Genomic DNA, 27,077 nt, shown 5'->3' with positions numbered 1-27,077 from the left:
AGGGTGGAGATGTAGTCAGGATCCTGGGCCTGTATATCTTGTTGGTCAGACGGGCCTCAGTTTTAAGACTCACAGAACCCATGACAGAGTTTAAATACAAAGTGACGTGGTTCCGCTCTGGCTTTGAAAACATCATTCTGTCACACGAAGAACTGATAAGGCTGGGAGCAGGGAAAGAAGAGTCTTTAGTTTGTAGGTTGAGTTGAGGCAAGGAAAGTATAAATACTACAGGCTCAGATGAGAGAGAGAGTAAGAAGAAAGAGAGAAACAGAGACAGAGAGAGAGAGAGGAGCATGAGCCTCATGTCTACTGGGTCATCATGCATATGACTGATTGAATGTCTTTAGAGTAGATACCGTACTGAAGGGTGTATGTGAAGATCTGCTTTGAGTGTGGCCTTCGATGTATTAGAAGGTTCTAGATAGAAATTGGTGACTGAACCAACTGGGCAGTTAGAGAAGAGTTTAATGGTTGGTTATTTCCATGTATGTCAGCTGTCTGTTTGCTTCATAATCAAAGGAAGTGAAAAGTACCAAAGTGCTAACAAAAGCTGCTCCATAAGGACATGGGGAAGGGATGGATGGTTGCTCAAATCTATAGCGGGACTCCAGGAAAGCAGTATCACTACTGATCATGAAAATATGGCAGGGAAGCAGCCAGAGAAATAAATAGTCTAGCCTGGTCTTCTTTCAAGTGCTTCTTGTTAGCAGAACCTTTTGAAAATGGGGAAATTTCTGATGCTTAACAATGGGCCTGGCATCCCCACTGTTGCAGAGCAAAGAAAAGGGTGAAGATGGAGAACACTGAAGGCATTCTGTGTGGTAGAATATAGTTACTTATTAATATAGCTATTTAATAACTGTATTCTCAAGTGAAATGAGGGCAATTAATATGATTTGATTAACTCTTAGATTAAGTTGATGGCATTGTCATTAATACAGCAAAGCAAGACAAGAGCTAGGGGTGGCGGTGAATCCCTGTAATCCCAGACCATGGGAGGCTGAGGCAGGATGACTGAAAAGCTGAAGTCAACCTGGGCTACAAAGAGAGACCCTGTCTCAAACAAAATAAACAAAATTTGAAAGGAAGACAAAAATAAAGCTGGAATAAACAGGCTCTCAGCCTGCAGGGCAGAGAAAGCTAGAAGCCATGGGAATGGTCTTTCTGGTAAATTCAGAGTTAGTTTTATCCATAGAGCCCAAAGTCAGAACACCCAGTCGATCTTTACGATTGAAAGAAGATATTTTCAAGTAATGAAGGGTATGTGGTGGGAACCAGTACAGTTGGAAAGGCCGACAACCACTGTGCAAACTGAGCACATTCGCTCAAGTGCACATATCAGTATCTGTAATACAGTGGTGCTCATACCAGCTGCTCCAGAACAACAGACAGAAACCAGTGCTCCTCAAGCAAGCCATGATGAGAGGAGTTTCCAAAGCCAACCTGTGAGGTATTCAAATTCTTGAGTCATTTTTATTACCTCTGTGGCCTTGGACCAGTTACTTCCTACCTGCTTTCCACAGCCCCTTCATCTGTGAAACGGAGATGTCTACAAGACAACAATATGCAGAGGATCGCTCAAGTTCAAATTACACGACATACACAGCACTTATTCGGTACTGCATGGATATTACTTAGAAAGATTCTCTATGAAAAGCTATGAAAACATCTGGAGTTATCTAAGTGTAGAAGGCACATGCAGACACCCGCATTCTAGAATAAACTCTACTAGTATGACCTACCTACGTCATCTTCGCCGAGCATCTAGGACTTCAGGTCTCTTTGTTCTCGTCTGCGAAAGGATGCTAATTAAGTGAGTTGGTGTATAGACGGTACCGCACACAATGTCCAGCACATGTTGGACATTAAATGAGTTTTAATTTTCTCTTTTTCTTTCTTCTCTTTGCTGGCTGCCTTCTTTACTCTCTTTATTGTGGGTGTGTGTGGGGTGTGTGTGGGGGGGTGTTACTCCTCTATAGTAGAAAGGTAAATTGAAAGATGGGGAAAGGATTGTATTTTTGTTTATCCATCCTTCCATTTAAATGCATTTACTGTTCAATTTGCTAAGCATTGTACTGGGGTTTGCAGCTCCTCTGCTCAAGGTAATATTCATTTTCAATAATCCTCTCTAATCAAAATAAGTGCTTACAGCACCCAGAACGGTGTAAAGAACAGCACCGGGAAACAGCAGGTTCTGACTTCGGCTGCACATGCATCGATTCGCCTTGGAGTTGTTCTGAAGACCGAGCTTTTATGGGTCTGCTTGCCTCGGCCTGTTCCTTTGTCTCCTTGGACTGTTTCAGCGGATTGAGATGGCTCCAGATGATGCCACATTCATTCCAGCTGCTGCCCTTTCTTATCGTCTCCAACAGGACCATGCCCTCTGGCCCTCTCCATCACCCCCCCTCCATCTATGCCTTCTTTCCCATCCTCACTCAGTGGCTATTAACCCCTGACACACAACATGTTGGTTCCTGATGGGATGGACGTAAGCTGAGTTTCTTACCTTCAAAGTATCCTCAGTCTCCAGAGGGTCTTTTAAAGGGAGATGGCAATACGCCCCTACTCATCTTTTACATTTCCTATCCAGTCCAGTGTCCGTCTGCTTCCTTTCGTGGGAGAACAGGATTAGAAGCCATGATGCCAGTGCTACACCTGCTGATTGCTGCTAGAATGTCATTCCTTCCAGGCCCTCTAAGCTTTCAGAGCAAAGTACCACATCAACCCATACGTAAATCCTCTTCTGAGAAGTCCCACTACCATCTGCACCCATGTTAAGGGGACAGGTCCTAGCATCTCCAGCTCTAATCCACTCCCACATGGATCAGGCTAGCCTCCTGTCCTTGGTGACTCAACCTTATCAGAGAGAAAAGCCGTTGCATCACCTGTCTCTCACTGTTCAGTCCTCAGACACACGCGTGGAAGAATCAGAAGTGCTATCCTCATTCTATCAATTTCTAAAGTTACCTTAACATCTTCTCTCACATCCTTGTTTACTATTATGCACGCATTCATAACAAAGCTGGATCTCCTTGTCACCATGAGCTTTACTGTGACTCCACCATTTGACTCCCCAAAACATTCTTACTTATGAAATTCCACTTTGTATTACTCAGTTCTCTTATTTTTAAACCTTTTGTGTTCATGTACATAATCTGTCTATGTATGTGTGTGATGCATATTCACATGTGTGAGCATTCATATGCGTGTGAGTATGTGCCGTGATGTGTACATGGAGGTCAAAAGACAGCTCTGGGTGTCCACTCTGTCCTTCCATCTCGCTTGAGCATGGTCTCTGTTTGTTCACCTGTGCTGGTCTGTGCATCCGTATTATGATGTCATACAGAACACTTTTCTCAGCCTAAAGCATCCCCTGTGCACCACCGCTTCACTATCCTCCTCTTCACACCCACAATGGACATCTTGTGACCACTGATCCTTTACCTACTCCTAGAGTTTCCTTGTCTCCAGAATTTAATATAATTGGAACCGTACATTATGTGGTTTTTGGAAAATACAATATTGGAAGAATCTACTTCTCGGCTCTCTGCTTCCCATTTTACCAGTTTGTGCCTGTTTTTCTGCCTGTACTGAGCTGTTTGGATTTTTTTCAGCAGGAAGGGTTGACCCCAGGTTTACCCTTGCCTCACACCTGTTGGGAAGTGCTCTACTGCTGAGCAACGCCTTTGTCCTCCTTTTAAATTCTGAGATAGGATCTCTCTAACTTGCCCAGGTTGGTCCCGAACTTGCAATCCTCCTACATCAGTCTCTTGGATATCTGGGACTACAGGTACGTGATGCCACACCTGACTTAGAACTCACTTATACTAGGTCCAGATAAAACAACCACTGTAAAGCAAGCGGATCACAAGTGCTCTGCTCTGGGAACTGTCACACCTGTGTGTGACACACCCGTGTGACCAGCTCTCAGTCCAGCAGTACCAGGACCCCACATGCTTCCTTTGAGCCTCCCTCTGCCATATCAACCTTCCAAGATTGCCATGCACTTCACTTCCAGGACCATATGTCAGTTTTGCCTTAAAATGGAATCAAACCTTCTTTCTGCATTGAGCTTCTTTTCTTCAACACTACGTTCTTAGGCGTCTCCGTACGTACAGAACACGGATTACCCTGGATCTCCGGAACTGGAGCTTAGCACCACAGCACTGGGTGTTTCCCCAGCTCTCGACTTTGACAATAGCACTGCTACAGCGCTGCCACGCGTGCCTGTTAGCACGCGCGTGTGCATTTCATTTGAGTATACAGAACAGGCAAAGATGACAAGTCAGGCACACGTGTGTGCGTAGCTTCGGTAGTTGCTGCAAACAGAGATTATGAGAAGTGACTGAATGCAGTCCACCTTCAGTGTTCTGTGTGGGTTGGGAATGAGGATTTATTAATGCTCCAGGGTGAATCTCAAGTTCTGCCACATTTGAGAGCCACTCTTTTAAGATTCTCCCAGAATCCCCCATTGGTTGATATAGAAACCCACCTTCCTGTCTTATATAGTTTCTCATAGAACTCTGAAATCCTTCTCATCATTTATTGGTCCTTACAGGTGTGGGATCACAGAGCTATTTAAAGCTGTTATGCATGCACACACACATACACACACACACACACACACACACACACACACACACACCACCACCACCACCACCACCAAAGGTAATGATATTTTAAGTCGGCATTCATATTAAATGACACTTGCCCTATCACATGGGCTTCCCCTGAAACCTTTATAGATTTGGGGGTCCTCATGCAATGTAAATTCTCTTCTAAGTTAAAAAAAAAGCCTATGCACCGCAGGTAAAGATGTTATTGGATGCCCTGAGGTTAGTGAGCAGGGACACACTGGCCCTTAGACAGATCCTAGTAGGGACGGATTTGTTTGAATTATAGTTTAAAAGGCTACAGATAGAGGAGTGGATAAACAATCATTGATCGTTTGAAAGCAGCATTAGTCCGTGCTCTCTGTGGCTTAGCAACTGGCTCTGGCGCACGTGAGAGGAGCGTCACATGCAGCCTGAGTCCCTGAGGCTGAAGAGACAGAGCTCACAGACCGGAGATGGAAGGTCAGATGCCGCTCAAATGCCACGCAATGAAATTCGGTTAGGATGGTTGCATTTCTAGGAAGCACATTCTTGTTTTGCCACAGTTGGCTTTCTCTGAAGTAAAGCAAGCAAAGAGGGGAACTCGCTTACAGCAAGAGGAGAGAGAAAACAGAACAGAAGCCCCCATCTCTAAGCTGCTTCTTCCGAAGCTGTTTGAGGGGCAGCCAACGCTGTTTATTATAGGGAGAAGTGGATATCTGAGCTGGAAAACGGTGCATGTACTGGATGGAATTTTGTAGGATCCCAGAGTACACCACTAGGGCAAAGCTTCATTATGTCAGTGCAAAAACACATGTGCATTTACATGTACACGAGCAAATGAAGAGAGAACAGCCTCTTTTGTCCATGTTAGCACCAGTCCATGATGTTCAAAATCATCCTCAACCTGACCTCATTGCTGCTCCCTCCTGCATTTCTCTTACGCTACCCACTGTGCTACCTTGTCAACAATTCATTTTAAACCTAAGCAAGCTCTAGAGGCTCGTGATTTTGTGCCATTTTCACACTATTTCCCCCCAGTTAGAATGCCTTCTTCTTTTCCCTCATTTTTAATTATTCGAGCTTTCCTTTTCAAAGCTGACTAAAGCGTTCCCTCCTCCTGGAAGTCTTTACGGTTTCCTGTTTTCTCTTTGGCGCATATTCCTTCATACTTCTGTTTTGTATTTATTTCCTTCTGCCTCCTTGGTTTAGTTAGCATGTTTATATGTCGCTTCATTTATTGTACAGTTGGCTTCTTAGGAGCTAGATTCCATCTTGTTTATTTAACATATTTTTCATAGATCTGGACAATGAAATGTTTGGAAAATGGCCCGTATTTTCTAACTTGATTGATCCAAGAATAAACCCAATGGTTTGTGGTCCTATACCAAATATTATACAAATATTCTAGTGGATTCCTTGAAGGGAGAGAGGGAGGGAGAAAGACAGAGAGGGAGAGGGAGAGGAAGGAGGAGGGAGGGAGGTTGGGGGAGAGAGAGAAACTTTAGGCTTTAAAAATTATTTTTTTCAATTACTCTCATAGTCTGTGCTTGTGACCAGAGATTTCAGCTATACAACAGGCCCCCTGTAACACACACATGCACACACACACGCACACAGACAGACGATACAGCAAGACACACATAAGACACACAGAGAGACGTACACACTCCCATGCACACGCACACTCACATGCACGCACACACACACTGATCTCAGCATAGCCTGTCACCAAAATCAGCTAGTGACTGAGTGTCAGTTTCTGCCTTTTAAAAGAATTGGTTTCATATATGGATGCCCATGGAGAGAGGTGAAGAATTACCAAGGCTCCACAAAGCGTGATGGGAAGTGATTGAGGCAATTCAGCTTCCTCACAGCCGGGGAACACAGAGACGAGAATTGATCAAATGTGTTTTAATGGGCTTTAGATTGCTTTTGTCTTGATTAATTCCTGCAGGAAATGGGTTTCCATTTCTAGAAAATAATTATTTTCTCTGCAGCAGCTGCTACGAGCCAGTAACTCACACGTGCAAGGACTGTCACGTGGAGGGTGACTGGCGCCTCCTTCACCAGCCCCCACGGGCTCAGGTGAGAGGACCGACACCCAAGGATCCCGTGGCCCAAATGCATTCCATTTAAATCCTGAGGAGGCTTCCATGGTAGACAGAAAATTTCCATTGCAGCAGGAAAGGTAACAACAAGAGAGAATTACAGAGGTTTGAGTAATTGCTCCTTGGTTTATTTCCTGGAAGGCATGCCTTAGTGTCTGCTTCTCTTGCACATGAGAAAGATGCTCACAAACAGGTTTCTGTGGGGTCTGCTCACATGCTGAACATCTTCTTATGTGTTTACTCTCGGATTTATATATGAATATTTCCCTTTGTGCTTCTGAATTAAAGTCATTATTCATATTATTTTCCCTCCCTGAATCCCTCTGGCTTGCTTTAATATATAGACATACATGGATTTAAAATATGTATACATACATGTTTATGTATTTTGTGCAAATGTGTGTGCCTGAGTGTATATGCACATACCACATGTCTACAGGAGCCAGTAGAGATCAGAAGAGGGCATCAGATTCTCTGGAGCAGGAGTTGCAGGCAGTTGTGAGCCACCATATGGACGCTGAGAACCAAAGCCTGATTCTCTACAAGAGTCATAAGCTCTCTTAACCACTAAGCCATCTCCCCAGTGCAACGCCCCTGACACACGCACACACACACACACACACATACACACACACACACTTGATTCTTAAAAGTGAACACTGCACCCTGGTATTGCATTGGGCAGATGGAGTAAGTCTGTAATCTATTTGATTTCTCTAAAACTTTGTCTGCTTAATCCCTAAGAGAAACTGACTGGCTGAGGTCCATGCTCCCCAAATTTTAGTATACCATGGAATCTGCTGGTGGCTTCCAGGCTTATAGTTTCCCATTTAGCAAGCCTCGCATGGGGTATAAGAATTTCTCAAAGTCCCCAAAGGATGCTGTTGTTACTGGAGTGGGCTTTGAGCCAGTGATTCAGGAAGGTTTTGTTGCAGCCCTTAAGCAGCCAGGGTAGCCCTTTCTCCCCTCTGTTATTCATTTCATGAGCTCTGTAATTCTGAGAATGGTTTTAAATCTTCATTCCTCATCTGGGTGCTGCTTCCCTTTACATTTTGGGGTAGGTGGTCTGGACCCTACCCCATCTCATACAAAACTATACCTATGCTGATTTTTGCATGGTCTCCCAAACACACATAATACTGTTTCCATTGTGTCTAGTGCAGTTCTCCCTTGCTGGAATGTTCTTCCCCACCTATGAAACTGCTTTTGCATCTTTTAAATTCCAATCACTTCCTGTCTTTCTGAACTCCTTTGGCCTCCCTCTTTCTTCTTCTTCTGGGCCTCAGTCCTGTGTAGATGACATTCAGTCCAATGACTTGTCTTCCAGCCATCACAGAAGAGCATCTGTCTCCATCCCCACCCACCACATATTCTGAATTATTTTATGTCAATTTTTCTATTCCTTTTGCCAAATGCCAGCTCTTTGGAGGAATAGGTGAAGTCTTATTGATTTTGGGGGGAGGAGTAACAACCATCAAGTATCAATATTAACGAACATCTAGTGTCTGATAATGTCTGAGGTTTGATACATAGCTTACTCTGCCCTCTTGAAATAATATCGGCAACGGAGACACAGTGATTAATGGGCAAGGATATGGAAAAGCAAGTTCATAAGATTAGGGAAAATTCTTTAAAAATTTTATAAAGCAGTGGTAACTGTTAATGAAAAATACTACTTTGGGGTACACTGAAATCAGGGCACTTTATAAATGGTCTTTAAGGTAGATAAGACACTTTGTGAACTACATCTGGTTTGCTTCAGAAGTCACCTTCCTTACGGCTGACAGAATTCCCAATTATGTGATTGTTAGAACGAGGCTTGTTAAGTGCTTCAACAGAGCACCTTGTCTTGACTTCCTGAAGCCCATGGAAAGGCGGCACTAAAAGAAAATAAAGATGGACAACCTGTAGAGTCATGCAAGATGGGAGACAGGAAAGGGCAATTTGTCTCTTTCCTGGGGCTCTTTAAGCACCCTCTCTTTGGGAAATGTAGAGCCTCCAAGTTTCCTTTTAGTATGGACGATACCAAAGATGTAAACACACTTAATGAGAAAGGATCTCAAAAATTCCCCTCCTCTTGAGACTCTAGCTTTCTACTCTGGTCCTTGATGAAAACTGAACCTCCACATCGGGCAGCCACTTCACTCTGTTGAGATAACCCAGGATGAGATGGAAGTAGGAGGGAATGGCTGGAGTGGGGGAGGTGCTACTAGGCAGACTCCCACACCCAAGCTTGGATCTGCCCCTTCAGTGACTTCTTAAGACTAACGCAAGGTTATAGTCTAAAGCTCCCACTGTGGCATGACTCTTTATCGTATACACTTTAGCTTACAATTGCATCTACAGAAAAAGACCTTGAGAGCAGATGTTATACTATAGACTGGAGAGCAGGAAGCGTTATGTAAGGAAACAGCTGCGGGAAAGACTCTGGCAGACAGAGAAAAAGGCTCTAAGCTACCTTGGGGCTCAGAACATACCTGTACCTCCCCCCCCCCGGCATTCTCTAACCCAACTGGAAGACTGGCAAGGATGCCTTCATCTTGCCTTTTTGATCCAGAGGTACCTATCTGTATCCTCAGGCTGGAGAGATAGCTCAGTCATCAAAGGTTCACGACCAGATGCCTCCTTTTCTCCTACAATGGGGGAGATGTTTTATACATTACCCATTTCCTTTCTGACACCCATAAAATTCTATAACTTCACCATCCTTCGGAGGGGGGAAGGTAATAAAAAATAAGGACGTACCAGTTTCTTTTGATGGGGTAACTTTTGTGTGACTATAAGAACAGGTAGACTCACTTGGGTATTAGAACAGAGAAGGAGGTCATCTCTCATTTGGTCCTCTTAATATTATAGATGGTTTCATAGAAGCATCTAGATAATGGCTGCATTTAGCCAGGAAACTTCCTAAAGCCCCTCCTGTGAGAATCTTCCATTAGGCATTAATGTCTGTTGGCTTAGGAGATTTCAAACGAGAGTGGCTTTCTAGAAAAGGGTGAGGACCGCACTCTCTTTCCCATGGATGGTTGTTTCCAAACTCTTTGCTTTTCTCTTGTTCTCTCCACCTCTGGTGTGGATGACCCTGAAGATACTAAAAGGTGAAAGGGGGCGTGGTATCATTTACCACTTAGAAGATCTAGGGGATACTGAGCTTTGGCAAACAGCTTTATAAAAGTGTCACAAATTATGGGATACTATTGTATCAAGGACTTCATTGCCCCCCAAATATTCCCTATAAAAGCAAAAAAACCTAATCTTAATCTCTTGTCTTATATCCCTTGGGCACCGGGTTGAGGTTATTTAAAAATTGCTATTTCTAAGTGGCTTTAGCAATCTGTCATTTGCCTTCCTGTCCCTTCCTTTTACTCTTGAGTTTTCCCGAAATATCCCCAAATTCTAGGTGCCTTATTGTCATGCTATCCTTGCCCATTGGACTCATCAGAGCTGGACACTGTGGCAGCATCTCTGCAGATGCTCTACTCCCTGCTTGCACTTAGGAGATGGCATAGCTCAGGATCTTACCACTCATCATCTGAAGCCCCCTTCAGGTATTCAAGAGGTAGTTAGAGATGGCTGTAACTAAGAGCTGTGCCTCAGGACCACGCCTGAGCTCTCTGTGCTCAGTGATCAGCTCAGTGGGTACAGATCTGTTGTAAAGGAGTAGATAGGATGGCAGAAGGAAACAAGGCAGGCTAGACACTGTACGGTTCTCTTCCTTCCCCACCTTTATAAATCACTGAGATCCTTCCAAGCAGGGAGACTTTAAAAATCAAGCTTCTGCACGTGGAGCAAGGAACTGAGATACATCAGAAATATCGATGGTTACCAGGGACACCGCTTGCAATGCCAGCAGGACCTCTGCAGAAGCTCATTGTCACGGGGATGGTGCTGGTGTAAATTCAGGGGAGGGAAAGGAGCTGGAGAAGTCCTTCTCTGCTAACAGCTACTAAAGAACATTCTCTTTCCTTTGCCTGAGGCAAGCCATGAGCATCCGGATCCCTCCCTCCTGCCGCAAGCCTATTTGTCTCTGACTCACGGGATGATTAAATTTCATTATGCGCTCCGTTTCCATCTCTTGAGGCTTCTGGCTTTAGGTTTACCTCAAGCCTCAGCTCTTCTAAAGGGTTTTTGACTAATGTGCAGCGGCATTGAATCACGGGAGATTTTCACACATTCATAATTACTCCTCTGATGTAGGACACATCCACTGTTATCTCCGGATAAGAGGAGCAGAGAGGACAATGTCATTTTGCTCCTTTCTTCTAAGAGATGGAAGCAATTTGTAACCTAGTTATTTTGGAGTATCCTAAGTTCCCTTGAGGCTAAAGAGAGGAGCACAGCCTTGAAAGGCTGGGATGAAGATCAAATGAAGAAAAGATATCTGTCTCCAGGGGCCTCTCTTCCTGCACCTGCGAATAGAAATGCAGGGAAGGATGGGTTTTTCCCACTGGGCTACATCTAATGATGTGTGTGTGTGTGTGTGTGTGTGTGTGTGTTTGTACTTTATGTGTGTGTGACCATGTGCATGTACACATACATACACATATATGTGGAAAGAACTACAGATATTTGAGTTTATATGAATCGTCTTAGGCTATGACTGAAATTATTGTGGATCAATCATTTTGGTTTTTAATCTGACTTAGATCCATGTTAAGAAGTCGTCTAGCTCTACGTGAGTATTAATCATGAACCCCAAACATGGGGAAAGAGTAGAACTCTGTTTCTAGAAGTTTTCTTTTTTCTTTTTGTGGAAGTGGTAGCAATAGAAAGTTGAAACGTTTCCTAGACCATGATAAGCTGGGAATGAAAAACAGAAAATAATCTATCCTGATCAATGATGGAGAAGGCCAACGGTGGTATGTATCTACAGCATTCAACAAGCCTCACTCACATTGACTGACTGTTTCCCAAACATCTAAACGCAACTGGAAATTTTTGCATATGTAAATGGACATCATGAGTATGTGGGAAATTCATATACTCTTAATAACATCTACTGGAATGCATGGAAACGCTCGCATTTGAGACTAGGAGGGGAGAGGGAAGTTACAGCAAAGACAAAGGTGGAAATTAGAGAGAGAAACAGGAGGTGGTATGGACCCTTTCTGAATTTATTTGAGTATAAAAAAGAGCAAAGCTGCACCTGCTGGTGCACACCTGTAATCCCAGCAGAGTAGAAGATGAGGCAGGAGGATCACTTGATTAGAAGAGAAAGGAATCATATGGCCAGACAGTAATCCAGAGGGTAAAGGGGAGCCAGGCTGGTTCTTTACATTAAACAACTCAGTCTTTACCAAAACCAACTCACTCCATGAAACCAGCATTAATCCCCTCTGAGCACTATGTATCTAATAGCCCAACCACCTTCACCTAGGCTCTGCCATTTAAAAGATCCCACCTCTTCTAGTTACCACCACCTGGGGACCAAGTTGGAACCATACGTGAAATCCTGGGAACCAAATGGTAATTCTGTCTCTGGCCCTCTGCACTTTGTATTGCTGTGCTTTGAGTGACGTTAGGTGTGCAGAGCAACACACCAGTTGCCGCTCCCTGTCTATTTGGTGTGACGAAAAACTTCTTTCCTGTATAACATGTACTCTGTCAAGGGTGCTAATCAAGTTGGACAAACATCTCGAAATCAGGACCCTACACAATCTTGTTCAACTGACTATAGAATAGGGATGTGTAATTTTATGGGGATAAATACGAATGGCTTGAATTAAAGATCAGTGCCATGGCTCTCACACATACTCATGACTTCCATGTACAGTGAGTAGGTCCAAAGTTGGGATGAAATGACAGACTGCAGACAACTAGTTATTTCTACCAGTGATCACCCCCTGCCTTCCCTCCCCAAACCAAACTTGTTCAGTGTCCGGCAAAGCTAATTTGAGCTGAGTTGCTATGGGAACTGAGAAAGGAGTTCCTGGAAATGAAATCATAATTGCTGTCATTTGAAAGGGCAGCAGCTTGCTTCTCTAGTGTGTCCCCATATGTCTACATTAGGCGAGTGTTAGCAAATGGGTGTCAAAAGTCATTTGCACACAAATTGCTAAGAGGATAACCAGCCTTGTTGGGTGGCGCTCAACTGAGCTGGTTTGTCAAAGGAAAATATTGGCATTGTTTTTGAAGTAAGATTCTTTTTGCAAGGTCTAGTTTAGTCGCCTAGAATCGGATCTAAATGTTGTCTCTCACTAGACACAAATCTTAGTGCCCATGAAGGTTAAAAAAAAAAAAATCAAGCCACCAATTCACAGATGTTCAGAAGCTGGATTCTGAAATTTGACGGTTGCTTGGCAATCACTGGAAATTCCCCAGGGCTTTGGAAGAGTTGTTTGGAGTGGGGCTGGTGATCTCATAATTTCAAGATTCAAAAGTTCAATAGAATCAGAATCATTGGCTTGAAACACGTCCTTGGGGGATCAGCTGGTTTTTTGCTACTCAAACGTAAGAGCCGCATATCTGCAGCACCGATGCAGCCTGGGAGCTTGTTATATATAGACTCTCAGCCCCACCCAGCACCAGACTTGCTGAATTAGAACCTACGTTTCATTTAATAGGGTTTTCAGATGCTCCGTCTGTGCACTAAATTTGAGAAGTAAGGGACAAGAGAAAATCTTAATTTGATAGAAAAGATGACTCAAGTTCAGAAAAGAGAAGTAACTTACCTAAAATATTGATAAAGCTCCATAATAGAACCCAAAGTTCTACCGTGTCTGAGAGTTGGATTTTTCCCATCAACCAAACCATGGGGCTTCTCAGCATCAGATTTTTCCCATCGTCCAACAGAGCTTCTCAGAAGGAAGAATTTAGAAGGGGATTAGACATTTCATGAGAGATTTTCTTGTTTTATGGCACTCCCCAAAACTTCTTTTTCTGACCTCAAATTGTTCTTGGAATATCGGGGTCCCTTCATGGTTGCCAGGTGATGCAGGGGAAACTGGGGTCCTCCCTTGTGGTTCTTAGTCTTATTAGTAAATAAATCCAAGGACATGCGCAAATGGCAATATTATTAGCTTTCAAAGGAAAAGCCCCCAAAGTAGGCAGCCTGTAAATCTCACCAACTGCCTGAAGAAGGAGAATGGAGGTGAGAAGCTGGCGCGGAGCTGGCATGGCAGACAAGCAGCTTCAAGGTGGGGATGGAGGCTGCGCAGAAAGAGGAGGGAAAGTCAAAGCGTCACACAAGGCCTGCTTAGGTTTTGGCCAAACTGCAGAAAACAGAGAGAGGAGAGAGACAGACAGAGAGGCGGGGCGAGGGGTGGGGGTGAAGAGGAGGGTTGTGCCTGTCTGATTCAGGCCTCGGAAAGGGGGTTGACTTGGTGAACCTGATGGTGGCTCTCAGGGACTGCACTGAGGAGGTGGGGGCAGGGATTCTGGGAAGGAAAAGGAGAGTAGCTTATTAAAGGAGAAACTATTCCACTTAACTCTTCAACATGGCTTAGGGTGGGACACCTTCCGAGGGTCTGTCCCTCGCCCAGGTGGTTGAGCTGGCCTAACCAGCGCAGGTGATTCTACTCTCTTGACCAGGGCTCCCTTCACGAGCCTTTATTGCTGCTCTATGCTCCAACAAAATTTGCACAAGTTGCTGACCTTGTTCCAATCAGAACACCCAGTTCTTCATGTCCATTTGGTCTATGAAGTATCTGGTGAGCGTTCTTTTGAAAACTAAAATATCACATGATCTTGGTCCCGTCTGTCCTCTCCTTAAAGATTAGTGAGTGACCAGTCCTTAAGTCATAGCTAAGTACTCCACAACGACATGCTTTTTCATTTTTGAAAAGCTAGAAGAAAGTCTTTTTCTGGTAGTCAGAAATGTAAAAACTGGGGACAAACAGAGAGTTTAGGGAGGGGCCAGATTCTTCACGCTGTCTCTGCAATCACAGAGCAGAGCTCTGCATAGGCAGTAAGCAGGCTGGTCATCGGGGTTTCCCACGCCAGTCATTTGGTGTGAGTGAATGTGGGCTGTGACTGCTCTTGCCTTTTTCTTAGCCTCTTCCACCTCACCCCAAAGTAATCTGCTTACATCCACTTCCAGATGCTAGAGATGCCTATGAAGACATATGTAGTAACTCTCCAAGTCTGGCAAGAACTTGCCCTTGCCATTCCTCCTTTCTCCGGTCCCTCTTCCCTCACATCTCTGTCATCACTAGACGACCCAGCCAAACATCACCCTAGTCCTTGAGAACATGTCATCAGTTTCTAGGCTTTTTCTAACCATGTGACTCTGATCCCTACAACGACAAATCACCCCCACACTTAGCAGTTTACCACAAGGGCACTTTTACTGTGTCTCACAATTTTTTGAATAGACCAGGTCTCCAGCTGGGTACCCTCTGATCTACATACAAACTGCTGGGGCTAGTTCTTGATTGATTGGGACTATTCAAGATAGTGCAGTCACATGTACTACCAGGAATAGATTGAGGTAAAGCTAATCTTAGCGCTCTCTCTCTCTCTCTCTCTCTCTCTCTCTCTCTCTCTCTCCCTCCCTCTTCTTCTTCCTCTCCTCTTCCCTTCTCCTCTTCCCCCTCCTCTCCCTCCTCCTCATCCCTTCCAGATATTCTAAAACAAGATTGCCTTTTGACATGACAGCTTAAGGCTCTCATAATAATAAAATGAAGGTTTTCCCTACACATACACACACACACACACACACTTTCTTAAAGCATAAATACAATCCTGAGCTGGAACAGTGTCACTTTGAACATAATGTATTGTTAAAATGAGCCAGAGACTGCCCAGAGACTGTCAATCACAGGATTCTCAAAAAGACTTTTTGGAACAGCCAAGTCCTTCATTTTTCTAATTGTTTCCTATTGCTTGTTTCAAAGGTAGGGAGATTTTATAAGTGGGTTTCAAGAAAGTTCCTCAACATGTAGAAATTGTGTTTTTGCATCTGTTTGAGTTTTTATGCAGATGGACAATTTCCTGGGGAAAAGACCCCCAGATTTCCTTACATTATCTGAGGGATCTGTCGCCCAGAGAATCCTGCATCACAAAAATGAATCACGGCAGATTCTCTATACCATCTGCTCAGTTGCTATGTGTGGCTGTGGGGCTTCGGAAGACATATGGGGCTCATAGTACATCTCATTAGCTGGATTTGGAAACTTAAGACTCATGCAAGAGCCTCATCTCTATATACTGCAGGACTCTCTAGTTTTCAGCACAGTCTTTTAAATAATAGATGCTCTCCATAAGGCATGTAGGCTGATTTCTTCTGAAGTACTTACCTGGGTTTTGATGTAATACAACGAAGGCATAGCCATGATTAAACTTCTTCCTATAGCATATTGTGTCGCCCTTCAGTCATCATCGATCTAGTTTGATATCTAATTTAATTGGAGTCTGCTAGGTCAGGGGAATGGATGCCAGCATAATATTATTTTACAATAAGAAATCTGAAATTTAAATAATTTATCTCAATAATTTAGAGATGTTTCGAGTAAAAACTAGGGCTCAAATCCAATTCTCCTGGTTTGGGCTCTCCAGGGCTTTGTAATGAGGAGAAGGAAACACAAGCGAGGCAAGGGGAACCGCTAAAGGGATAAGAATAAGGATGCAAGCCCGAAGGCTAGAGGTGCAGGGCAGTGGTCCAGAGCCCACTAATCATGCTCAAGGCCCTGGATTTGACCTCTGGTACCCAGGAAACAAAGCAAAAGATTCTAAGCTGTATCATGTGTCAGGATTTAGTTGTGGCTGTGTCTGAACCACAAACTGTAGCCCCCACTTTTGTAACTTTCAGTTTCTAATGCAGAGAATGGCCTGGTCTAGGGACCCTGTTCTGCGAATCCCTCCTCTCATCTTTAGACATATTTGTTAATAGAAGCTTCTCTGAGCCCACTGGTCTCACTTTTCTTCTAATTGGTGATAACCAAGACACTGCAGTTGCTCTGTTTAACCCTTAGTTTTACCCTCAAAACAGAACCCATCCTAAACCCCTACTGCACACAGACACCCTCCCTCTTAAAGGAAGGAAAGGGTCAAAGAAGTCAGACTTGCCATCAGCCTCCTCATCCCCATTGTCGTGAAAGACGTTAGATCAAAGACTTACCTAAGGAAGGTCAGAAAGAACAAGCTGAGTGCAGATGTAGCCCACTGGGTACAGTGCTCACCTAGAGTGTATTCAGCTCTGTGTTAGATTCTGCACAAACCAACCCTAGCGGCATATGTCTGTAAGCGTGGTACTGTGGAGATGAAGACAAAGGATCAGAACTTTAAAGTCACCCCTGGACACTTAGTGAGTTCGAGGCCAGCATGGGCTGCAGGAGACACTGTCTCAAAGGAGAGGAAGAAGTGAACAACATGGATAGTCTAGAATGGGAGAATGAGTAGATGTGTCCTCCACTTGCCTCTCATAGAGAATAAAAATCTGACTGCTTCAGAATTTGAGAGTGATACTCAGATCAGGTTCTTCGTATCTTAATAATGATGTAACAGAATATATCAAGAGCTAATTCTCTTCAAAACTTCCTCCAAACATGCTTCCTTATCTAGACGTCATTTCACTATCAATTTTGCAGAAATGAATTCTACGTTTTCAATGGCCAAATTTTGTTGTTCTTTTACTACTCACCCAGAACTAGGGCGTGTGTAATCCTTATCTTTGCATTCACACGTTTCATGAAAGGTTTCTTTGAAGCTGGAAGACTGAGACTTTATTAATGAAAAAAAGGGAGTAAAATGGGCCTAGTGACATGACATCACAGAACTTTCTATTTCAGTCTTGAGGTCATCTGCAGTATTCAAGGTGTGCTTCGGTGGCAATTACTGTCTCTGGACCCTTGAAAGGCCCAACTTGCTATGAGATTTTTTTTTCAAAAGCATTTATCATTTGCATTGGGAAAGGTTAAGGTATTCCTTTCAAATACAACCTCCTGTTTATGCAAGAGCATGTCTGTCCTATTAGCCCCACCAGAGCTCTGGCCCGAGCTTGTGTTTAGAAAACGGTGGTCTCAGGTAGACATTAAAGGCTTTCTTGGATGACTCATTCTCTTGTTAATACAACAGGAAGGAGCCTAATTAGTCAGTGGTTTATCTGCAAGTCAACTGGTCTTCACCAAGTAAATTGGATATTTATTAAGTGTTCCTGTAGGGTTAGAAGAACAGTCGTGTTTCTAGATATTCCTGCAGTGAGGATCTTGCCACCCTTCTACAAGGGCCCTGAGAAGTGGTGAGATCAGACAGGATCTGTTTCTTAACAGAGGTTAAGATTAATTTTTTTAAATCTTTTTAATTGAAATAGAATTACTTCACTTCTCCTCCTCCCCTTTGTCTCCTCCTCCTCTTCCTCTCCCCAACCCCTCTCAGCAGCCTTTCATTGAACGTCTACTCTCAACTTGACAGCCTTGTTTTCCTTGATTGTATTTGTTACATACATATATTACACATATGTGTGTATATTACATATGTACATAATATACATATGCTTCACACATACACATACGTAATTATGTGTATGCTGAAGATACCACATCCTTAGGATATATTATTCAGGATGACTCTAGCTGAATCTGACCTGAAAACCTCTTTCCTGTGGTTTAGTTTCCATGGTTCCGGAAAATACTGTGGATGCTGCCAAGGGAGGGAAGCAATTAAATGGCTCTATCCATCTGCAACACCTGTGAATCATGACAATTCCCAGCATGGCAAGATATAAATAACAGTCCAAGAAGTAGCACTCACAAGTTGGTGGAAACCATCAACGTCTGATTGCACTCAAGGCCTAAGCGACAGGAGGGCATCGTGCCTGTACTGGAAACCTACCCAGCTTCCCAGAGCTAGTGAAGTCATGGACCTCAAATAGGAATCTCCTACCGCCACATTGCGTGACCAGCATAATTCCTTACTACACTCTAAATCTTATCTTTAGAGCACAGGTGTGTGTAGCCACCACCCCCATCAATCAACTTTTGTGCAGTCAATGGAGACCACCACAGAAAACCACAAGACCACTTCTAATCAACTCATCAGCCTCCCTCACAGGTTGCTACTAAAATTCAAGGGTAGAGAGTGGGGACACAGGAATGTGATCTATCATCTATAAGTGAGCACGGATATACTTCTAAAGGATCACACTTAGTTAGCCTTTAATAAAGAAACAACATCTCCCACTATCTATCAGCGGACTCTAATAAAAATTTAAGAACGTGAGTGTGTTAGTGTAGCTCTGAGACCCACTCACTTGACAAAGTAGGAAATGACAGTTCGGGGTTGTCCAACGTTTTGACATGGAGATAAGAGATCACCATCAACAAATATTTTTGACTGTATTTATAGCAACCCTGCGGTGAATACAGGCCTCAGGTTAGACACACCTAGCGATCATTTCACACCTAAAATAACTGATCCAAAGTCGAGTCCAGGCGAGACCTTGGTGCTTTGATTCCTAGTTCCATGCTGAATCCACCTCTCTATACCTCTCTCTTTCTGGCTGGACAAATCAATATGTGAAAAATTATTTCCATACATGAGAAGCATCATTTTTAGTTAGCTACCACTACCTCCATGGGACTTCAGTAACTGCTAGTCAATTCTTTATCACAGATATCTGTCCCGATGCATGAAAACCACTGGAGTTTGCTCTGGGTTCCAGCTCCTTTAGTTCTCATGCTTCTTTATCAAGCCTCTGGGAGACCAAATTCTTACTAGCTTCTCCTTTCCACATTTGCTGGCTGTCAGTTAGGAGTAAGACTGTGAAAGAACCACATTGCTACCACCAAAGAGGTCTGATGGCATCAAGAGAACCAATGAACCAAAAGACCTATGGTACAACAGCAGACACCTCAAGGTCTGTAGATGTCTCTCCTTCTCCTTCACCTTCTTTTTCTTGTGAAATTACATATCACTAACCAAGACACTAGCCCCCAATGATTAATTCATTTCCACATGGATAGAGAGCACATACAAACATCTGGTTGAAGAATCATGCATATGTTGAAATCCAGACCTGGGTCTCTAAAAACCCCAGAGTCCCTCAACAAATAATCTTAATTTTTTACTAAGTTCATCTACTTGCATTCCAGGCGATTGACAAAAGAATAAGTTTCTGAATTCCAGTTCAGGCCCAGAAACACACATTGAATGCCCCTCTATGCCTACATTCTCACACCTACCCCAGGCTGCAAACCAGGTTCAAGGAAAGAAAAACACCTGTGCTCAAGGGAACAGCAAGGCTGGATCTGGAAGAACAGGTCTTTACTAGAGGAGTAGGGATGTGGTCTAAAGTCTAAAGTTTCTCTTTATAGACTAAAGGTCTAAAGTCTCTCTTTATACACTAAAGATTTATTATGCTTGTGTTCTATTTTACTACAAATCAAATGAATCATTTTTTCCCGAGATGGAGGCCTCTCCAGTTCACTTATCACAAAAGAATCTCCCATGTTGTTGCTCAGATTATTTTTTCCCATTGGCTGTGTGCTCACGGTGGGTTCACGTGTGTTCACATTTTTCCGTGGAGTGCTTCAGATTTTAGGACCTCTTCCCTCTTTTTGGTTAGGTCTCCATCCCTTAGGATTGAGACAGTTGAGGGGAAGACAATGCAATTGCCAACATAAGTATGGGAATTTGGACCTGGGTTCAATTCAGAGTCCTCAACTTATTAAGTTCATACTAAGTTTTCAACACACTCAGGCCTTTTCTTCAGACAGATGCTTGTATGTGCTCTCTATCCACGTGGAGATTAACTAATAGTGGGGGGGGGGTTAGTATATTGCTTGGTGATATATAATTTCTCAAGTCAAATAAATCATCTGAGATCATGAAGAAAGTAGAGTGTGTGTTTGTGTGTGTGTGTGTGTGTGTAGTGAAACTGTAAGGAGACTGAAGGAGTGGGTAATGTGAAATCTTTATGAAATTCTCTCCCAGACTAAAGTTAAACATTTAGCTTGCAAAAGAACTAAATCATTAAATAATATCTCCCCATATCATTGTAGGGTGTCTGTTGTTCCATTTTTCTTACATACAATGAACTAAAGATTCAGTGGGATTTAATTCACTTCTGGATTCCACGCATGTATTGTTGATGATGTTTCCACATTCATTTCCTCTCTCTATCTACAGATATGGTTTCCCATGTATGTGAGCGCACATATGTGTGCATGCACGTGGAGACCAGAGGTTGACATCTGCTATCTTCCTTCATGGCTCTCTACTGGGTATACTGATCTCAGAGCTCACCAGAGGGCTGTCTAAGTTAGCCACATTGCCCCAGAAATTCTGCATTTCTGATTCCTTCACGCTGTGATTATAGAAGGCTGTAAACCCTCTCAGTAGCTGCGTGATTGCTGGGGATCTGAACTCTGGTCCTTGTACCTTCCTTGTGAAACAAGCACCTCACCCACTGTGCCGCCTTCTCCAACGTTGCTTCCTAGAATAGAATCCCAGCTTCCTTGTTTGCCATCATCTCTCTGTCTCCTGTGTTGAGCGCTGAAGCAGCATGGGAAAACACGGGTGACTCTGCTCACATGCAGGCTCCATCTTCTTCCACCGGGATTGAATCGCTTCTGAGCTCCCAGTCCATTTTCAGAAGAAAGTCAGTTCCAGGAAGTGCAAGACTCTAGGACAGAGCATTCTCGGCTTCATCTGCTAATGAGTAAGGGCTGCAAGGTAAGAGAAGAGGCAGTCATGGGCATTGACAACAAGCATTCCAGCCTGGCTTGCCTCTAATTACCACGTTCATGTTCTTGCCAATCTAAAAGGGATTTCCATGATGGAGCAAGATCCCAGACCTTTCTCTCTGCTACCTTCTAAGGAATATCCATACTTTTTCCTCCTCTACTGGTCAGACCATATAGTTAATTAGAGCCATTTTCATCTTAGTTGTTAGGGACTAACTTGGCCACCTAGATCTTATCTTCTATTCTCTGGAGGCTCAGAGGGTAGTATACTGTAGGAATTGGGGTAGCAGTTGTGAGATGGAGATTTTAACCATTCATCTCATGTATGTAGCATCTTAGAAGCTCAGAGGCCAAGCGGAAGCCATCAACTGTCACTTCCAGGGTAGTGAAAGCATTTGTAATCAGTGCTAGTTTGTACCATAGATTTAATATTTAATACCCCATAGGTCTTAAGAATAATACATGAACCATGTATTTTTAGACTCCAGGAAAAAGAGAAAAAGTAGTAGCAAAAGCTACCAAGTCTACAAGGAGCTGAGTCCCTGTAAGGTTCCTCTTGCTGGCGCTCATGAACCTTAACACAGCACTAATTGGACTCAGTGGGTCAGATAAATAAACATGAAAGAAAAACATGAAGTTGGGAGGAAGATGTGCTGGGAAATCCTGGGGGAGTGGAAGGTGGAAGTCAGGGTAGATATGACCAAGGTACATTTGTATATGCATATGAACTTTTCAAAAATATTTCCAAAGAATCTCCCCAGGCTATGGAGATTGCTCAGTGAGTAAAGCCACTTGCTAAACAGTGTGAAGACTTGAGGATGGATCCCCAGAGTCTGTGTAAAGTCAGTCCTCACTGTGTGTCTGTAAATCTGGTGCTTCAATGGCAGGATAATGGGTAGAGACAGGAGCATCCTCAGAAGCTCCCGGGTCAGCCAGCCTGCAGCATTTGCCCGTGATGAGCTTTGTTTCACTGACACCTGAGGTTAGCCTCTGACCTCCACACATGTGCTGGGACACGGCCTGCCTGCAGTACACACATATGCATGCACACATATCACATGCACACACAGAGAGAAAAAGGAGAGTCCCGGACAAAATGTTATCCTAAGGAATAATATGCAACTCACAAAAATCAAGTGTGTATGGTGTATAAAGCTTAAATTGGCCCTATGATTTAGATTCCTTATGTCCATAACCTTACATGATTCTCTCCTCTTGAGAATGGACAGAATGTATATCTTCCTTGTAATAAATAGAACAATGAAAATGTATCAAAATGAGCATGATTTAAAAAATTTTTAAGATTACACTAAATAGGGGTTGGTGGGGCAGCTCAGCGGGGTAAATCACATTCTGTGTAAGCCTGAGGACCTGACTTCAGTCTTTGGAAGCCACATAATGGTGGACAGAGGAACTGACTCCACTACACTGATCTCTGACTGTCTCTGTCCACTGTAGTGCTCCTGTGCCTTTATACACATCACACAATAACAGTAACAGTAATGGTGATGATAATTACTATAGCAATAAAGATTATAATGCCCATTTTCCTAGGAGACACCCCAAAGTCTTTAAAGAAGCAAGCTGTATGCTGTAACTTCCACAGTGGAAAGGATTACCAGAAAAAGCACTGAAAGTGACCTCCAACTCAGCAGTAACAAGAAGCGTAGACTCTCAACTATTCTTGTGTAGGGAATTGAATTCTGCCAACAACTGCATGAGCCAAGATGTGGACCCTTCCTCACTCAACTCTCCAATGAGCCCCTTGGCCTTCCAGATACCTTGGTCCTCTCGGCTCCTCACAGAAGGCCTGGCTAAGCTGTGTTCAGACCACACTTACAGAAACAGACAATAATCAGGTATTGCTCTCAGCATCCTGGTGTGTTCTAATTTGTTACACAGCATCTGCTGACAAATACAGTATTGTGATGATTAATTTTAGATGTCATCTTAGCTAGATTAAAGGACTTAGATGCAGGAGAAACCATACCTTGGTAAACCTGTGAGGGTGTTCCATACAAGATTAATAAGCAATTCAGTTAATTGAGTTTGAGGGATCAACCTTCAGTGTGCTCAGGCAACATGTCAAGTCCCTGATAGGACAAAAAGACAAAGAATGGCAAATTAATTCATGTTTTGGAGCTGGGATGCCCATCCTTTTCTCCCTGTGAATGTCAGAACTGTAGGTTCTTCAGCCTTTGTGCGAAGACGTGTGCTGGTGGTACCCCAGAGCTCTTGGACCCTCATTCTCAGACTGAGTTACACCATTCATTTCTGTGGTTCTGAGGTCTTTAGACTTGAACTGAGCCATGCAGCTGCTGCCCTGGGTCTCCAGTTTGCATTTGGTCCCCTCTGAGATTTCCTAGCTTCCATAGACACTGAAGCCAGCACTCTTTTTTTTTAATTTTTTTATTTTTTTATTGAGAAAAGGAAAAAAAAAGTTTCCGCCTCCTCCCAGCCTCCCATTTCCCTCCAGCACTCTTAATAAACTCCCCTGTACTCTCACGCTCTCTTTTCCTCATCTGCATAGCTCTCCGTTGTAGCGTTGGCCACACACAGCTTGCTCTGTCAAAGTCGGCAAGGGAAAAAGTCTCTTAGGAAGATGGCTTGTAGCATCTTGCATTATTCCATATTATCATAGTCCTGCATTATTTATTCTATAGTATTGCTTCTGTCTCTACAGTAAAACCTGGCTGATGCAATATGTCTCTAAGAGCTAAGAATATTCCTCACACTACCACACTAGCACATCTAAAAGTAATTAATTCCTTAAAAACATCAGAAGCCTGAGTGCGCTCCTACTCTCGACGATTAGAATTTTCTTTCACTGTTGGTTTTCTCAATCGAGATCTACAATATCTACCCCTTGCATTTAAGTGTACTATGTCTTAAGTTTTTTTTTTTTTTTTTTACTTTAAGATTGCTTTTGACTCTTTCTTTCTTAACATTTATTCATCCAATAACTGGATCTTCTGTCATGTAGTTTTCCAATTTCCCAATTTTACTAACTGCATCTTCCTGAGATGGATCAATATAACTATCTAGTGGACAGGAGCATGACAGCTTGATTCAGAAGCTGGTCCGGTTCTGGTCTTTTTGAATGGTTCACCTTACTTCTCGTGTAGTCCTGCATACAACTAACCATGTTCTCCTAAGGAACTAAAATCTAGAACCCCTTAGAGTGATACTAATAAAAGTCACTGGGCTTGTCTGTTGAGAGTTCAATCCATTCATTGTCAAGTTTGCCAAGAACTTTCACTTAATAAATTCGGTGATTGTTGATATTTATTGCCTCATTCCTTTATGTTATTATGTTTACAAAATGGTAAGAAACAAGCTTTCTTTGGATTCTGCCGATTTCCCCTTCCTTGGCTCCTCTTTCCTTCATTGCTCCGTTTTGGAGATGCTCTACCAGGGTCTTCATTCCACACAGTCATTTGGACTCACAGAGTTTAGTAACTATTTAGGGCAAGATTTGCACAACGCTGCAAAATAGTTTTAAATATCCATTACCTCTGTCCTTAAATTCTTCAGAGTTTCATAAAGGTATGTAATAAAATTTGTTTATTTGTATTTCCCATTTCTCTCCCTCCTATTGCCCTCATATCCCCTACAACATAGCTCTTTCTAAACTTCATCTCTTTTCTTTTTCAGTGATCCACTAAATCCATTTAGTGCTGCCTATATGTTCAAAAGAAAAAAAGATTCCCACTCTCCAAGCAACTACCAAATGCTAATTGCTCTCTGTAACAGGTGGGACCTGGAGGTCGTCTACCCTAGCTACACTTCAAGTTTCGGTGCCTTGATCCTGCACAGGTCTCATGCAGGTAAGAAGAGAAACCGTGCTGGGAGTTCATCAGTGCCATAGCCACGCAGTGTTTAGAAGACAGCATTTCCTAGCTCAGCCGCTTCCCCATCCTCTGGCTCTTGCATTCTCTCTACCCCTTCTTCCACAAAGTCCCTGAGCCTTTGGGGTGTGGGAGGGTATTGATAAGCTGTTTTGTTTAGGACTGAGTCCTTGGGCTCTTATTCTCAGCATTTTGTCCAGTTAATCTCTCCATTGACTGCTGCCCATTCTCTGACCATAATGGAGCGCAGGCAGGGTCTATGTATCCACACAAGACTATTTAGAGCACAACTTGACAACACGACAGTTTATCACAGTAGCAGTAGCAGGCTCCACCCTGTGGGGTGAAAAAAACATATTTGGATAGTTTTTCTCCAATAAGGGCAAAAATCAGGACTGAGTTTTCGTAAAATACTTCAAATTGCTTAGAGAAAGATGTCATGCCAATAGATTTTGTATATTTTAGTTTAAAGTAGAATTTGTGTAGGAAAAACAGATATATCTTCCAGAGTCTACATTTTCTCTGGGTATTTTAATCTCCAAGGCTTCCTGAGTGTGTGGGGGAATTGTCTGCTTCCAGACTCAGTGATGTCAGTTATCATTACCATGGTAACAACAAGGGCAATAACTTGGGTCACAGCAGCTAAAAGAAAGGTGAAATCTATTTGAAAATTATTGAAGTCCATAGCCTTGAAGATTGAAATCTATAGCTCCTTAAAACCCTACCACAATATCAATATCAATTATCAGAGGATAATCTGAAATCAGATTAAATCAAAATATATCTCCAAAAGAATGTAGGATAAAACACTCCTAAAGGAATGCAAATACAAAATTGAGATACATTATCTTTCTGGTACATTTGCTCTTCTGGTGAGTCACTGGGACATAATATCTCCAAGGCTAAAATAGACAAAGACTGAATTCCATTTATTCAATGAATAAACCCGATTTGAAACGGGTCTCAAACCTCTAGTTTCATTTAAAAAAATAATAATGAAAGCAGGTATATTCATTTGAATTTAAAAACATTGGCTTATTATGTTTTTCTTTCTGTGACTTTATGGATTTCATAATTATTAAATGTTAAATTTGGAAGACATTTTCTAACATGGCAGTATAGATTTAACAAAACCAGAGAGATAGTATGTTCTCACATTCACAAAGACCTGGGAGAGATAAGAATTCAAATACGTTGATTCATAATTTTCTGTCTTTTCTATTGTACCCGAGTACTTTTGTGAAGAATCACGCTGTGTTTCAACAAAACTCTTGTAGCTGTTGGTGGAGGGAAAGTGTTACAGCATCACTTCCAGCTGTCCCACATCCCAGGAAAGCTAAGGAGTGACAAGGGAGTGATGAGGAGGTGCTGGCAGATCTCAGAAGCTACTGCCGTGGCTTTTGACCCAAGGGAATCTGCCATTCTTGGCTTCTCCCACTCGATCTGCTTACACTCCAAGATTTTTTTATGCATCTTCTAACTTCTGTTGCATGGGGACTCTTGTGCAACCCATTTCCCTTCATTAAAGCCTTTCTAAATATTTCCTCTCTTTTCCCAACTCCTTTTCAAACACCTTGTCAAAGCGAAATGCCAGCGGAAGAAAGTTCTGCCAGCTGGAGTTGTGGCTCAGTGGTAGAGTAAACTTGTCTAGCATATAAAAATCCATGGATTTACCCCCAGCACCACAGCAGGAGTGGGGGAGATCAGTTTCTCTGATCATCAGTAGTTGTGGCCTCACACCCTTTGCAGGTTTCTGTGCTGCAGAATCCCTCTTGCCCGCTCCCTGGTTTTAGCCACTCTCTCAGCTGCATACTCTCATCTTCCCACCTGAGGGGAGGTTCTATAGTGCTCCCTGGATCCAGACTCATTCAGAGCAAGGTGGATGGCATTCAGCAGTCCTTTTCC

The sequence above is a fragment of the Alexandromys fortis genome, unplaced genomic scaffold (assembly GCF_014885135.2).
Source record: "Alexandromys fortis isolate MF-2015 unplaced genomic scaffold, M_Fortis_MF-2015_v1.1 scaffold_106, whole genome shotgun sequence".
Classification (NCBI taxonomy): Eukaryota; Metazoa; Chordata; class Mammalia; order Rodentia; family Cricetidae; genus Alexandromys; species Alexandromys fortis.
Note: the sequence above shows the minus strand (reverse complement) of the source record.